Genomic DNA, 16,726 nt, shown 5'->3' with positions numbered 1-16,726 from the left:
ACGAATGAGAAATACGGATGGCATAAAGTGATTTCGACCAATAGGCTTGGCGTCTTCTTCTTCACTATTGTTTCTAGTAGTTATTTATCTGAAACTTTTTTTCTATTTGACATTTGACATATATGACTGTAAGGGTGCAGGTTTCTCTTGTGGGGGTGACAGGCACTCTCGGTTCAGGGTTAGGGGTTGATAGGCGCAGATACGGCGGAATACAATTAGGGACACAGACTCGAGGTATGCTCTGTTGGACCGGAAGTCCTGTGCGACCTCCGTCCGTTTATTTATAGCCTTCTGGCCAGAAGGTGTTACAAAGTGTGGTAGTGCTTCCGGGGCTCTGCCTTGGGTTTGGCCTTAGGCTGTAGCGCCACTTTCCTCTCGAAGGAGTGCGTCCTTGATCGCCTATTTGTGGTGACGGAGGTGTTGCCACTGAGGTGCTTGTAGGAGATGGAGGGGCAACATCTTCGGATCTATCTTCTGCCTCCACTCTAACCATGGGTTCAACAGGGGGTTCCCTATGTTCTTGGACAGATGGTATGCGTTTGAACCACAAGACATTTCTGGTTACTTCTTCACCATTTCGGTGTACTGTTATCGCTGTGCCATTAGTCTCCTTAATCACCCATGGTTCAGGCTCATATGGCGTACGGAACTTGCCTCCTGGTCTTCGGGTTCGAATAAGCAATGAGTCTCCGGGAGTCAGTTCCCTCACTCAAGCTCGCCTTTTCTGACTTGCTCTGTCATTGGTTTTCCGTCTTCGCTCTTGGGTGGCTGCTGGCATGTACGGGGCAGGCACCCAGTTTTCCGCCATGGGAGTAGATCTCTTCTTAGTCCGGCCAGCATTAGAGACCAAGGAGGCCTTTGTGTGGTACTATGTGGGGTGCTCCTATACTCTCTGAAAAAGTGTTGGAGCGCTTCCTCCGGATCCTTTCCGTCCACCGCGGCTATTTGTAGAATCTTGTTAATGGTCCTCATAAACCTCTCCACCTATCCATTGGCCTGAGGCCACTGCGGCATGATCCGATGGTGCTTTACGCCTATGCTCTGCAAGAATTCTCTGAACTCACTCCCTTGTAAAGGAGGGCCGTTGTCTGTCTTGAGCACAAGTGGAATGCCGAACATGGCAAAGGATTTGTTGAGAATCGGTTGGATGTGTGCGAAGCTGGTTGATGACGCCAGATCCATAATCGGATACTTGGTGTAGCTGTCGATTAGCACCACCGTGACTCTTCCATCCGGGAAGCTACCAAAGTCTAAGCTGACCCACGACCACGGAGATGGAGCGGGGTCTTCTGTTATTACTGGAGCTGGGGCGTCAAGCGTGCTAGTTATCAGGCATGCTCTGCAGTTCCGCACTACGGTGTCGACGCAGTCTTCGAGGTTGGGGAACCATACTTTTTCCCGCATTCGGGGCTTCATTTTTCGAGTTCCTTGGTGTCCCTCATGCACCAAAATTGTTGCTTGCTCTTGCAGGGCAATAGGGATTCCCACTCAGGACCCTCTCAGTATGAGCCCATTGACCGCACTGCTGAGCTCATTATGAATCTTCCAGAACTGGGTTAATCGTAGGCGGTCCGCCTCATTCCATCCACTGACGTTTCACAGGAAGTTTTCCCAGGATCCTGTCTGTATCGCTTCCTTTACTCGTTGAATAACTGCATCATTGGTGTATTGAGCCATGATGACATCAGCTGTGAGCGCTCGGGGGCAGGCCCATTGAGACATCATGTTCACAAATTCTTCCGTCTGCGCCTCATGGTCTGTTTTGGGAACCTCGTCAGTTGATGGATGTCGCAACAGGAAATCCGCAGGGTTTTTCGCCCCTGGCCGGTACACAAGGTCCATTTGGTATTGTTGTACTTGGATTGCCCATTGTTCGATTCGAGGCGGAGGGTGAGGGGCGGTGCCCCTGAATAGTGGTATCAATGGCTGGTGGTCAGTTACCATCCGAAAGGGGTGCCCGGAGATGTATAGGTGAAAGTGATTACAGGCCCATTTCACAGCTAGGGCTTCTCTCTCTATTTGGGAATATCTGGACTCTGTCGCAGTGAGAGCTTTGCTTGTAAATGACAAAGGAGCCCATACTCCGGGTTCTGTTTCTTGTGTGAGTAGAGCTCCGAGGCCAACTGGGCTTGCGTCCACCAATATCTCTGTAGGTTTAGCCGTATCAAAATATGCCATGGTGGTTCCGTCTAATAGCGCGGCCTTAACTTAGTTGAATGCTTCTTCCTCGATGTTGGTCCATCTCCACGGGCTTTCCTTCTTTGTTAAGTTTCTAAGAGGTTCAGCAATCGTGGCTAGGTTTGGGATGAATCTGGTAGAGTACTGTGCCATGCCAAGGAAACTTCTCACCTCCGATGCCGTTGTGGGTGCCGGAGCATGTCTGATGGCTTGAGACTTTCTTGGGTCTACTTTGACTCCTTCGGAATCAAACATGTAACCAAAGAACTCTATGGATTTCTTGAAAAATTGGCACTTTTCTTTGTGTAATGTCACTCCATGCTCGGCTAGCCTCTGAAGCGTAGCTCTCAGCCTCTGATGATGTTCTTCGCTTGTCTTGGCATGTATTAGGATGTCATCACTGACATTTAGCACCCCTTGTAGCCCTGACAGAATCTCCTTGATGGTATTTTGAAATATTTCTGCAGCGGATGATATTCCAAAATTTAGTCTCTTATATCTCCTTAGGCCCAGATGCGTTGAAAACGTTGTTATGTATCAGCTTTCTTCTGCCAATCTTAGTTAATGGTACCCCGCGTTGAGGTCCAGTTTTGAAGACCACTGGGCTCCATTGAGGTCTGTCAGAAGTCATCTACCGTGGGTGTGAGGTGCCTTTCTCTTTTTATGGCCTTGTTAGGCATCCTCATGTCTATACAGATCCTTATTCTTCCTGGCTGCCGGGGTTAATCTGCTATCACCATGGGTTATACCCATGGGGTCGGGCCAGTCACCTTCTTTATGACTCCTTGGTCTTCTAGCTGGGCCAGTTCATGTTCTACAGCCGCTCGGAGGTGGAATGGAATTCTCCGGTGCCTCAACGCAACAGGCTGTATGGCGTTGTCGATATGGAGCTTTACTGGCTGTCTTTTAATTGTCCCAAGACCTTTGAACAGCGATGGGAACATCCGCAGGATGGCGTTGGCAAAGGCAATGAGTCGGAGGTCCTCTGCTGTGTTACTCCCAACAAGCAGGTCAGCTTCTTTGTCAATTACGTGAAATGTTGTCATCACTTCCTGGTCTTCCGCCTTGACCTGCTCTAGCATTTTTCCTCGCAGCAGAAGCGGCTCTTGGCTGCCATACATCAGGATTCGAGCTTTGGAGGGTACTAGTCGTGGTCTTGGTTTTAAAGACTCATAGTGCTGTATGCCCATCACATTTACAGTGGCTCCCGTATCAATGACTCCGGTCACTGGTGATCCATCGATCTGTATCTGACACTTGGGCTGTGGTCGTCACCTTCTCTTTAACTCACTGATGAATGGCACGTAGTAGTATTCGTCATCATCCTCGGTGGAGGAGTCATCACGCCGTGGTTAACAGTGTTGTTGTGTTCTGGGAGATCGCGATGGTGGGGTGTCATCTAGGGAAAGTTGCCTGACGGCGCCGGCGGTTGTCCTTCTTCCTGAGAAGTTTCGCCCGCGAAAACCACCTCTCTATACGCTCGCGAAATGGTTCTGCACCCCACATTTGGAGCCTCGTGCTGGGCAGCCATCTTGATTATGTTCGTCACGTCCAAATTATCCGCATGGTGCTCGGCGTTGTGTTCTGGTCGGCCATCTTCCTCGTCCCCCTCAACTGACATTACGGGCTGCATCTACTTTCTCGATCTTTACAACAGCTCCGGTGTCTGTCTGTGGATTGAAAGCGGCTTCCATCGCCGTGGCGCGGGCATCTGATAGCTCGTGCGACCGGGCAAGGATTAGTATTTCTTCGAGTGTGATACGGGGTTGACGCAGTATTAGGGTCCCTAAGTGTTTGTTACGACACCCTTGAATTAATTGCGCAGTTACTTCTTTCGTCTGGTCATCATCTGGGCAGGTGTTTATGAGATCTCTCAGGCGTGCATGAAACACATCCATCGTTTCTCCTTTTTGTTTTGACTGTCTAAATTTGAAGCGTTCGTAGTGTGGGTTTAATTGAGGATCGAAATGTGCATTTAGTGCTCGGACGGCAGCATCATAATCGGTGTCTGCTCCTGTGTTTGGCCGGTGTTTGAATAATTTGTATAACTCTGTTCCTCCAAAGTGCAGGAGCAATGATCTTTTGACCTCATTGTCTTTTTCTCTGGTGGCGGTGAAATATTTATTGAGCTGTCCCAACCAGACTGTCCATCTTGGCGCTGCTGTACCTGGATCAATTAACTCACTAAATGGCAGCAAGGCTTGAATTTGTGAGTGAGCTGAAAGAGCCGGGGGTTGTGCCGGGGGTCCTACTACCGGTGCTGGTGGCGCTGCTTGCTGTGCTCCTCCTGCTGCAGCATTTGGCTGGATGGACATTTCTGCATGATTTGCTCTCCTTGCTTCTTCCTATTGTATTTGCCACTGCTTGTTTATTTGGGGGCTGTTTTCTCTTTCCTTGCAATGTGTGGCCTGATTTGCTCTCCTTGCTTCTTCCTATTGTATTTGCCACTGCTTGTTTATTTGCGGGCTGTTTACTCTTTCCCCGCAATGTGTAGCCCCTCGTTGGTTAATTTTTGACTTCTGCTGGTCTGGGGTAGAGCTCTCCCTTCCTGTAAATTCCCTGGCTTTGCCGGTGCTTTTGTCTGTGATGGGGTGCTTAAACGCCGTCTCTGGGCCTCCTCGAGCGCTTCGCGCTTCTCTTGGTTGCTGCCTCGTTCTGGGCTGGGCCTGGCTTTTCCTGCGCATGCGTGCGCTTCTGGGCCTGCCGATCGGGCTGTTTCTGCTCGGCGCTGCAAATGCTGCTGTTCTCGCGGTCAGGCGCTTCTTCCTACCGGTGCCCCACGCAGCTCCTTGCATACGCTGCTTACCGGTGAGTGCTGGTTCTTCTGTGGCAGGTCCCGGCGTCACTGATTATAACGCCTGCGTCAGACCGGTTGTAGCATGGGGTAGCATGGGTTATCCTGCGATCAGGGCGAACGGTGTAATACCACCCTCGTCGCCAGTGTAAGGGTGCAGGTTTCTCTTGTGGGGGTGACAGGCACTCTCGGTTTAGGGTTATGGGTTGATAGGCCTTCGGCGCAGATACGGCGGAATACAATTAGGGACACAGACTCTGGGTATGCTCTGTTGGACTGGAAGTCCCGTGCGACCTCCGTCCGTTTATTTATAGCCTTTTGGCCACGCCTGGCCAGAAGGTGTTACAAAGTGTGATAGCGCTTCCAGGGCTCCGTGGAGACCCTCGGAGCACTAGAGCGCTACAATGACATAGTGTACGCAAGCGCTTCACCCCACCCAAATAGGGAATGTTAATGGTATATAAATGTTGCAATAGAATACAAAGCAGTGTTCACCTGTTTTCCTTTAAGGAGAATGGAGGCTAACGTTAACGCGACTCTGCACGCATACGCTCTTGGATGATTATATTCACCTAGTAGAATGATCGAGTGAAGGTTGATCCACTGCTAGGTTTGCTTTCAGTGTCATTAAGTGGAGTTCTTAAAAGGGGCATAGCCTAAGAAGCGTAATTAGGACTCCTGGTCACGAGGCGTGGCCTCTATAATTAAGGGAAGGGCTTAAAACATGTAAACTTAAGTTGAAAATGTTTCAAACTAGAAATATGACACTTGTAAATTAAACAAGACTTAGGTCTCTGGAACGGGCAGTTGTTTTCAGAGAGTCTCAGTCACTTCATTTATTCCCTTCACGCCACTTTGTTCTCCAGTTAGACACATACTCCTTTTCACCCCTCCTCTTTGATATTTTCCAGATGCACCTCGCACCTCATCTCTTCCTTGTTCAGCACCCTCTTTTCACTCTCTTGCACATGCTTCCTGCATCTCCTTCACTTCACCATCCTCCCCAAAACAGACAACACACCCACTCACCTATAAGCAATGCACTTTCTTTTACTTCCACCATGTCAATATTTTGGGATGTATGACGATACCACGCGTACTTGTACAACGCGTACCGTTACAACGCTACTTTTACCACGCAAGTCGTTACAACGACTTGCGTGGAGGGGCGCTGGATAGTAAATTATTTAATTTACTATTCCAACTCCAGTCCCCGTGGACTCTAGGGAAAGGAGTTGGATAGTAAATTAAAGTATTTACTATCCTGGAGCGCCCCCCAGCGCATTTCGTTGTAACGACCTGCGTGGTAAAAGTATCGTTGTAACGGTACTGCGTTGTAAAATATGCGTGGTAACCGTTGCATACCAATATTTTGAGAGCAGTTTACCTCTTTCACACTGTTCACACTAGAATTACAATTCTAATTAGCACAGATCTGTGTGTTTTGCAGAGGCCAAGTAATGGATGATCATGTATCATGAATGTCTTTATGACCTACTCGCAAGGCAATGTGATAAACTCAGATTGCTTTTAACTTCAACACCAGAGCTCTCAATTGTGGCTTATTATAAAAACCCACCCAGAACCTGAAGTCACACCCTAGAGGCAACTCTGTTCATAGTACACACTAAACAAGTTTTATATGCTGCAGAAAAAAAATAGAGAAACTGAATATTCTGAAAAAGCAGACACACCTAGGGAATGCAAGATAAGTAAAACATGTGCAATGTAAAGAGGGAGTACATCACTGACATCAATCAATCAATCAATCAATCAGGTGACTGTAAAGTGCTACTGCTCACCCGTATGGGTCTCAAGGCGTTGGGGCAGGGTTGGCGTGAGGGGTGGCTGCAGATCTTCTGAAGGCACTGTGGTTCAGTCGAAGAGCCAGGTCTTGAGGTCCTTCCTGTATTGAGGCAGTGACGGTGATTGCCTGAGATGGAGAGGCAGGGTGTGTCTGGTTTTTGCTGCGAGGTAGGAGAAGGACCTTCCTCCAGCCATGGTCATGCAGATATGTGGGACTGTAGCCTAGGCCAGATGGATGGAGCGGAGGTCTCTGGTGGGTGCGTGGAATGAGAGGCTGGTTATGGTACTTAAGTTCTGCGTCATGTATGGTTTTGTAGGCATGTGTGAGAAGCTTGAAGGTTATTCTTTTGTTTACTGGGAGCCAGTGGAGGTCTTTCAGGTGGCTGGTAATGTGGCAGGGAAGAGTGAGGCGGAGGTGTTCTGAATGTTCTGCAGTTTCTTGAGTAGTTTCTGGGTGATGTTTCTATTACTCACGGAGGAAAAACCGGATGTATTATACCTGACAGAAACCTGGTTAACCTAGGACTCCCTACCTGATATTCTGGCCATTCTCCCTGGCGACTACTATATTTTTGCTGTGAACCGCCCCTCAGGCAAGAGAGGTGGCGGAGTTGCCGCCATTTTTAAGAACTCCCTTAAACCCCTACTGTTACCCTCACTTGAATTGCCAGGCATTGAAAACCTTGTCACTTAAAGCACTGTGCTAGGTAACCAATTTTTTCTTATGAATTTTGTGTGTGTGACTTGGAGGTATTGCATTCAGCATATAGTCAACAAGAACAGAGTTACACAGGATTACTTGGTGTTGTACAGGATACATAAATGCCAGGTTAAACAGAAATCTAAGTTTCCACCAGCACGAAAAAGAAACTGTAAGAAAAAGTTTTCTTAGCTGAAAGGGAGCGGATGTGGCCTAACGGCTAGGGTGGTCGACCTCGTAACTGGGGAACTGGGTTTGAGTCGTGGGGAGACACTCAACATCTTGTGATTCTGGGCAAATCATATAATCTCCCCGTGCCTAAAAAAACCTGAATGTGTTCGTCTGTAAGGCAACTGGTGGTCATGTAAAGCGATCTGATCTTTGGGTATAGTTCGTGCTATAGACCCCCCCCAACCCTCACCCTCCCCCCAACCCAAAAAATGGGGTGGAAGCCTCATTCCGATAATAAACACAGTCCTTGTCAGGGTGAGCCACAAAAGTCACTACATTAACCTTTGCTTAAACCTCTGGTAGCTTGACACAAAAGCAGCCAGGCTTAACGTAAAGGCAATATGTGAAATACTTATGAAAGCAAAAAGAACAAATGATGGACGAAATGCTGATTAATGCAAACATTCAGCCCCAGTCACTTAGATCTGAGTGTAATCCATCATTTTTTTGCTCACCACAACACCCCAGTTTGGACCCAGCAATATGCAAATCAGTATTGACCCTGCGCCTCATGGCAACCTTCCAGCCCGAACTCCCAGGCCAGAAACAAGCATCCTGGGACCAGTTTCAGGCTATCACCCCTCACCTGCCATGCTAGCTTGACTCCAGGGACATGGTGAGCATGGGACCCACGTCTGGGCATATCCTTCCCACTTAGGACGACAAATGCAGTCCTGGAGGAATGGAATGAACATGGTGGCTGCTATGCCGTGATCCTGGGAGAATGGAAAGGGAAACGGATCGCGATTGCCTTGTGGTATTTCCCACCCGGCCTACCGGGGTAATGATGACGAGGGGGGAGGCTGGCTCAACTCCGATTCCACACACAACCACAATAGTGGTGGGAATACTTTAACCTGGTACTAGACACAGTAGATACGATTAAGCATGGTCAGAGACTGCTAGTCAAGGATGTACGGTTGAAGACATTTCCCGAGTTGATGGGGTTAATAGATTTGTGGCATGGCACAAGGCCTACTGATTTTTAATATTCGCATGCGAGTGGGACAGCGGATACCATGTCCCTGCTTGACCATCTCTCGGTCCCTCAGGCATGGGGGTGATATAAATGCACTAAATACTTACCCAGGGGCATTCCGATCCTCTCTACTATTCACAACTCTGGGTGACATCCTCGGATAGACTGGAAGACCTGGAGGCTAGATCTGTGGGTATTGAGAAACTGGGACATGAGGAAACTCCGGACTTCTGTTACAGAACTCTATTTCAAAGAGAATGTCATCTTGGTCCCCTCTGACATTATGATATGGGAGGTCTGCTAGACATTAATGAGGGGCGAGCTGATTGCTCACATAACTGTGAAAAAGAGAGAGGCTCAAAAACAGGTCACTGCACTAGAAAAACATCTAACAAAACAAGAGTCCGACTCGGAGGGTTCCCCTACACTTGATTAACTGCAGTAATCATCCCTAAAGATGGAAAAGTATCATAGTTGGTGGAAGGAGAAGCAAAGGCCCAATATCGATCCAAACAACATTAACTTTACAAAGTGGGTAATAAGGCAAGGAAACTTAATAGCATGGTTGGCGCGATGAGAGGAGGGGAGGAGATGGATGTGTGATGGTCTCCTTAGTCTCATACACTGATAATACTTCACTTATTGTTTCCTTCTTTGCGGATGCCTCTCAAGACCTCATTAAGTTTCAGTAATGTATACTGGTAGTGTCCAGCATATTGTTTCTTTCTCTGCTGATGCCTTTCAAGACATCATTAATTTCAGGAATGTATGCCAGAAGTGGCCGGCTGTATAGATGATAATTGCCTGAATCTTAACTGTAATAAAACTGAGTTCCTGTTGTTCGGAAAGCACACCCAGATTTGGGGAGATCACTCGTGGCCAGAGGGTTTAGGGGCCTGCTCCTTCACCCAAATCATCCATAAAAATGTAGGTATCTGGCTAGATGATTCCCTCTCCTTTGAGACACTAGTGAGAACTCTAGCAGGTACATGTTTTGGCCTCCTGACAACCCTCAAACCTATTGTCCGTCCCCACATTCGACAGTTGATCATTCAATCTCTCATCCAGTCACACATCGACTACTGCAACATCTTGTATCTGGGTTGCAAGAAATCAATTTTGAAGAGATCGCAATTAGTCCAAAGCGCTGCAGCCCTTCCTAATTCCTGCTCCTCCTCTGGGCTCCTTCAGAAGCTTCATTGGCTGCCCATTGAGAATCACATTCAATGTAAAGTTCTTAGAACTGTTCAGAAGATCATGTATGCTACAGGAGCCCCCATTCTCTCAGAACTCATGCAGCCCTATCTTCCTGCCACAACACTTCGCTTTGCAGAAATTAATCTAGCAGTAATCGCTCAGTTAAAAAGAATGCGACTGAGAGGTCTCTCTTTCTACGTTCTTGCTCCTGCCCTTTGGAACAGCATAGCCTCCGATCTAAAGAATACTCCGAGTAAACTCTGTGTCAGAAAAAAAACCTTAAACCTGGCTGGTGGCTACCTAGGCCTCTCTGTAGCCTCCCCACCTCTCTTGATTCATAATTCCAGACTACTGTGGTCAGCGCTGGGAAGCTCCATTTCTGGGGCAGCCATGCGCTTTACAAATCATATTAACATAGCATACACAATCTGGTGGACAGCCGAGGGGGAGGGAGGCTACACACAGCACACAACATTTCAGGGACTGTAGAGACACACCTGACCGATCTTTACAGCCCCGGAGTGAACGCCCTGCATCTGACCTCCTGGCCTTTGTTGAGGACATCCCCACCCTGATGTTGTCCCCAGCTGACTCGGAGGCCTTAGATAGGGAGATCAAGGTGGAAGAGATTAGTGAGGCCACACTGCAGCTCAAGGGAGGAAGGACCCCAGAATCTAATTAATTCTTTAAATCGGTAGATGGGACCACACAAATCCTACTGAGGGAAGGTGGGACCACCTCATTGCGCTGTCAACCCTGACTAGCCGTCCATATGATTGGGGTGGGGGTGAGGGGGTTGTGGGGGGGGAGAATGGGGGAGGGTCGGCCTACCGGATATTTGGCTATATTACTGTGCCGCAAAATTACAAATGGTCAATGACTGGACATTTGCCTCAAAGAACTGAGCCCTCTTTGAACACAGACCGGAGTTGGATGTCCCCAGGGATATCTATAGTACCTGTACGTTGACCACAGGCCCCTTTATACACCCCTTCCCCAGGCACACTTGGTGATCAAAATGTATTAAACAACAACAAGATTGAAGGGGTGGTGGCGGAAACTCTAGTTGGAGACACCTTTGTGGGTTTGGCTACCCTGGGGGTCCTTCAGGGGCTGGATTGGGGAAATCAGTGGGACTTGATACAAATCTAAAAATTAGGAGATATGTGGGGCCCAGGGCGTCCACTCCCCTTCTTGGAGCTGCAGACCCATTAGGAGCTGACCACTTCTCAACATTAGAACTATATACAGGTCCGACATGCACTCTGGGAACACCAAGATAAATGAAGTGACATCCCTGAAGAGTCGCCGAGAGAATACCATCTTTCACAGTCCTGCGATTGCTCTCATATACAGGCCATTGATAGCCAACCCATTCTTGACAAACTAAGGGGATGCTGGGAGGAGGACCTGGGTGTGCTAATGGATGAGGAATGGGGAGGTGTTGTGAAATGGTTATGAAAGCATGGTATCGGCTGATACAATTGAAAATCTTGCATTGTGTATAGATTACTAGTACCCGACTTATTCGAATGGGCAGGGTGGATCCCTGACAGGAATTTAATAAGTGGCGAAGTAGCATAGGGATCTTGTTTGTCTTGATGAATGCTGGTTAAAGAATCGGAACCCGGCAGAAACATGTGGACCTCTATGCAAAACGGAGGGGTGGTGAGTACATAAGTCACTCACACCACCACCCCCACCATCCAAGTGTATTTTCATACCCTTTTTATATCTGACTAGGGAATTGAGGAATTAAACTATTATGACGATATCTCTTAGTCAGTTTTAATCACTTTCTATCTGCACCTATGTAGGATCCTTTTCTTTACCTGTCTCTAATTGCTTGTATTGTCTACCCCTCCTTATTGCTCCACCTCTAGCGTTGGTATGCGCTGAGGCGTTCAGTAGCAGTCCTATGATGAAGCATGCCACAACTAGTTGTGGATGAGGGTGTTGCAGGGATTCTGCTCAGACACAGAACTGTGCAAAGAGACTCAGGACCTCTGTGAATTAGGGTGTGCCAAAAACTCACCTTAGTACCCAAAATTTATTTTAACGCTGTGATCTCAGGTGCAGCATCTTAGCTAATATAAGCAGACATATTACAAGAAATAAGATTGTCAGCATAGTTACTATTCAATAAAATACAAAGGGAGAAAGCATGTTATAATGCTAAATGCATAGGCAACCCCATACCTCAAAGGTTAGCAGGAGTGAATCACATTGAGTTCTGCACAAGCTCTCAGCATACAAATGTTCTCCAAGTGTGTTCAATCATGCCCACACTGTGCATTGTTAAAGGCGCCAGTATCGGAGTTCGCCACAGCTGCATACATGTTATGGCTAGAACCTGCGCTGATCAGTTCGAACAACAGCTACAGTGTTGAGATAACCTTGAAGGCCTCAGCACTCACTGTTCAGACTAAGCTTACAAAGCAAGTCTAGCAATGTAGAAAAACAAGTTATTCTCATTTGAAGCAAAACACTCAGCCTAACTCTAAACAATAGCTAACGTGTGTGCTCTATGCAAAAGAAAGCAAAAGGTAAAATGGCGTTCAAAATTCTAATACGCTCATGCTAACTTAACACTGTATGAATGCAAGGCTCAGCCCTGCTACAAGGGCAGTTTTTATAAAGTACTTGTGCTCCTTTCGCAACCACATATATTTGTTAAAAAAATATGCGACTGATATTCACTTTACCTACTTTTGTGTAGATCTATCGTCTATGAGGAGGATGAGGTAAGGTTCAGTCCTTCTCCCCCTTCCTCCAATGCACACTATATTTAGCACGGCCGCTGAGCCGTAGGGGATTTTAGTCCTCTGGTGTCCTGTTGGGCACCACACGTATTAGTGGAAAACATAGTGTGTGTGCTATTTTTGAACACTTCCGTAGCTTATCATGGCATTGGACCAAGGCCGCGCATTCGATGAGGCAGTTTTGGAGATCCTGGCAGGACCCTCATTGTTAGGAGAGACATCTATTAACCAAGTCCTCTCCCAAGGGGAAGGGTGGGACACTCTAATTGAACTTCGAAAAACACATGTTAAGGCCATCCTACATGGTACCATCTTACGGAATGCTGCCCGAGGGGTTTATAAAAACCAACGAACCCCTCGTCTTAAAGGAATAGCCCTCTTTTAGGAAAGACTGGTCATTGGTTGCATGGAAATGCACCAGAGATTGGTTAGTTTTAATTATAACCAAAGCATAGAAGATTGCAGACACCCTGCTTATCCAGAAACAGAGCAGTGAGCAGGGGCTGAAAGCAAGTTTGGTCTTGATCACATAAAAAAAGTAACTTGAGGACACTAATAAAGAGATCAGGTAGTATAAGGATTATCTTATGCAATCCAAGATCTTTAAGTTACAGAATGACTTGAAGAAGTTCTCAAAAGACCAGATTTATCCATATACCACAGACTAATTTGTAGAAAGAAAAATGGAAGAAGCAAAGAAAGGGCAACAGAGAGGACGTAGAAGTTCTGACTCTATTTGCTCAAACAGTGATGGAAGTGAGTTTAATAACAGACCAAGGAGAAGGGGGAGAGGCAGAGGACAGTATCAAGGCCCTGGATTCCACTATAACCCAGTGTACCAGAATTACCCAGGACAAGGATTTGGGTGGCCACTTATGTACCAACCACACCCACCCATGCAGGGTCCCAATAACAACCCACTTTTTCTGCAGACACCAAGTCCCCCCTTTTTTAGGCAGAGGCAGAGGCAGAGGCATGGAAAAGTAAAGGACACAGGGGGTGTCCAGTGGGAAGACCTGAACCATAGGGTGACCAGGAGCATGGCACAGGATCCCTCACCAGGGAGGAAATCTAGTGACAAATCACACGGAGACCAACTGACAACTCCTCAACAGACATTGCTAAATAAGGGACTGGGGTTTATCCCTACTAACACCTTGGACAATTTCAGATTGCGTCAGAGGCTTTCAGACTTCTTTAGGTCTGTGAGACGGAAAGTCTTTTTTGAGGGCTGTAAAGAAAGATTTGAGAATAGAGGTGACACCAATTTTCACCCGATATCAAACTTCACCCCAATGGGCTCCACACTCCCACTAGAAGTCATCCTGTTTGAGAAAGCAGTCATTCATGACATTGAATAGCTGGGTAAAACACAGACCCATCCCTTTAGGAACATCACAAAGCAGAGAAAGGGGCCCTGGATGAACTCAAAAAGAATCCTGAGTTGGTCATCAAGCCTGCTGATAAGGGTGGGGCAATAGTTATCCACACTAGAACAGCGTATGATCAGGAATGCCAGAGACTATTGGGGGATGAAAGGAACTATAAGGTCCGCCCGAGAGATCCTACACCTGATTTAAGAAGAGGAATTTCCACCTTAATAGAGGAAGCATTGAGCAATGACTGGATCGCGGAACATGAGGCCAGTTTTTTGCAGCAAAAAGATCCTATCACACCTGCATTCTACATATTAACCAAAGTACATAAGGCCACGCGACCAACTCCAGGTGGACCAATTGTTGCTGGCATTGGTTCTATCTTGAATCTTTGTCACAATTTTGTGACTTCTTTTTCAAACCTTTAGTTCAGAGTAGAATTGCTTACTTCAAAGACAGCACTGAGGTTCATAACCCTCTAAGTGATATGGACTTCAACCCTGATGAGGAATATTTGGTGGGATTAGACATAGAATCCCTGTATACCAATATTCCTTAACTAGAAACTTTATGGGTGGTAGAAGAGTTACTCTGTGAACAGGGCTGGAAATACCAGATCACCAGGCCCTTTATTTTACATCTGGTGGAGATAGCACTCATGAAAAACGTTTTTGAGTACATGGGAACACACTACTTACAAATCCATGGTACTTCAATGGGGAGTGCGTATGCGCCGTGCTTGGCGGGGCTGTATGTTGCTGCTTTTGAGCAGAAACGCATTTTTGATGCAGGGAACCCATGGACACACAACATCTGTGTCTAAAACGTTTTATAGATGATGTCCTCCTCATATGGAGAGGTAATGACGAGTCTATAACAGAGTTCATGCAATGGCTCAACAGTCGTAACACTTTATTGCATTTTACTACTGCTATCACCAAGGAGGGCTTTCCTTTTTTGGACGTAGTAATTTTCCTGCGTGGAGGGTAACTATCTAGAAAAGTCCACCACAAACCTACAGATAAAAATGGTCTGCTCCAGTTTGGGAGTTTCCACCCAAAATCCCTCAGGAAAAATCACCCAGTGGGCCTGTACCTGCGTCTTCGCAGAAACTGCTCAGAACCAGAGAATTTCAGGGAAGAAGCTGCCCTTCTCTCTGAAAAACTTAATAACAGAGGTTACCCTAGGCAAGTGGTACATAGGGCACAGAAGAGGGCATGGACCTGCCATAGAGATGCCCTGTTAGAGAAAGTAGAGGCCTGAGAAGAAAAACACCATCTGCGCCACAACATTTAACACAGCCTCTACTGCAATAACACGTATCATCTTGAAACATTGGCAGATACTGAACTCCAGTGGCCTCCACCTTGAGAAACCATTGTTCTCCTTCACGAGAGGTTTGAACATCAGGGATCATTTGGTCCACTCTAGAGTACAAAACAGCCCCCGGAGGGATCCTCTGGGAGCCTGGGATCTCCCACCAGTCACAGGTCACACAAGCTGTGGCTGATGTGACGTATGTAGGTTGACCACCAACAGTAAGAATGTTGATCTGGGCCTTAGTCATCTGTGGGAACAGCGAGTGCACACCAATCGCAACTCCACTAATGTCATCTATATAATCAGGTGTCCCTGTGGCCTGATTTATGTGGGTATGACGTGTAAAAAGGTCAAAGTGAGAATAATGGAGCACCGGAGCAGCATTCGCTGTGCTAGGACCACTACACGTCTCACATTACACTATGTGGAGAAGGGCCATACGGTTGAGGACATCTATTGGACGGTGTTGGATAAACCTTTTATCTCGCCCAACACGAGGGACCCCTCACGTACCCTGTTCATATGTGAACAGAAGTGGGTCTACAGAATTTGCAGTTTTGAAACAGGGCTCAATGATGACATCCCATGGACAACTCTGGGGAGGTCATAGGTCTTTCTTCACTACCCTGCAGCTCAACCTGCTAAATTGCTCTTCTATTACATCTTGAGGGCTCATGGTTCCACCATTTCCAACTTATTCTAAGTCTCCCAATACGTGTCCCCGGATAGTTGAATCATTCTGTATTCACGGAGGATTTGCGTTCTGGCATCGTAGTGCATCATTTAAACCCCACACTCACCTTGGGCCTTGCTGATACCACTAGGTCCGATTTGACATTGATGCCGGAGGCCTTGTCCACGCTGCCTCTTTGTAGACATGTCCCTGAAATAATGAAAACATTTTTTTTATTTCTTATCTTGCCCGTTTCGCCATTCTTAATCCTTATCCCATCGGGGTGTAGGATTTCTTTGGATTTACTTGGCTTGACGCTACTTTCTAGCACCTTGTGACACGTAGATCAGTGCTCTAGTTGTTTCTTCACTACATGCCATGGGGTGCATGACGTAACACAAAGCGCCCACGTGACGGAAAGTGGTTGTACTTCTATGGACACCGGTCCTCCACAAATCTGTGTATTTTCAGGGCACTTGGAGAGACCGACGAGGTGGAGGCTGACCACCCTTGATGTAGTCAGGAGAAATGGGGGGTGGTGGTCTTTTAAAACAGAGGCAGTTGGGTGCTTTTGTACCAGGATGGGGTACATGAGAAGTCTATCGCTCTTGCGCTGACGTGATGGCTGATACTTTGTACTACTTAGCCACAGCACCTCTGAATACTGACATCATTTTGGATAATAGTGTCCCAGAATATTATATATACTC

General features: G+C 47.1%; 1 protein-coding gene across 1 annotated transcript in view; it reads left to right on the top strand.

The window, feature by feature from the left end:
- THNSL1 (threonine synthase like 1) overlaps positions 1 to 16,726 on the top strand; it is a 52,007-nt gene that overhangs the window by 332 nt on the left and 34,949 nt on the right. The gene's annotated exons all lie outside the window — the stretch shown is intronic.

The sequence above is a fragment of the Lissotriton vulgaris genome, chromosome 10, assembly GCF_964263255.1.
Source record: "Lissotriton vulgaris chromosome 10, aLisVul1.2, whole genome shotgun sequence".
Lineage (NCBI taxonomy): Eukaryota > Metazoa > Chordata > Amphibia > Caudata > Salamandridae > Lissotriton > Lissotriton vulgaris.
This window is presented reverse-complemented; position numbering and strand designations above follow the sequence as displayed.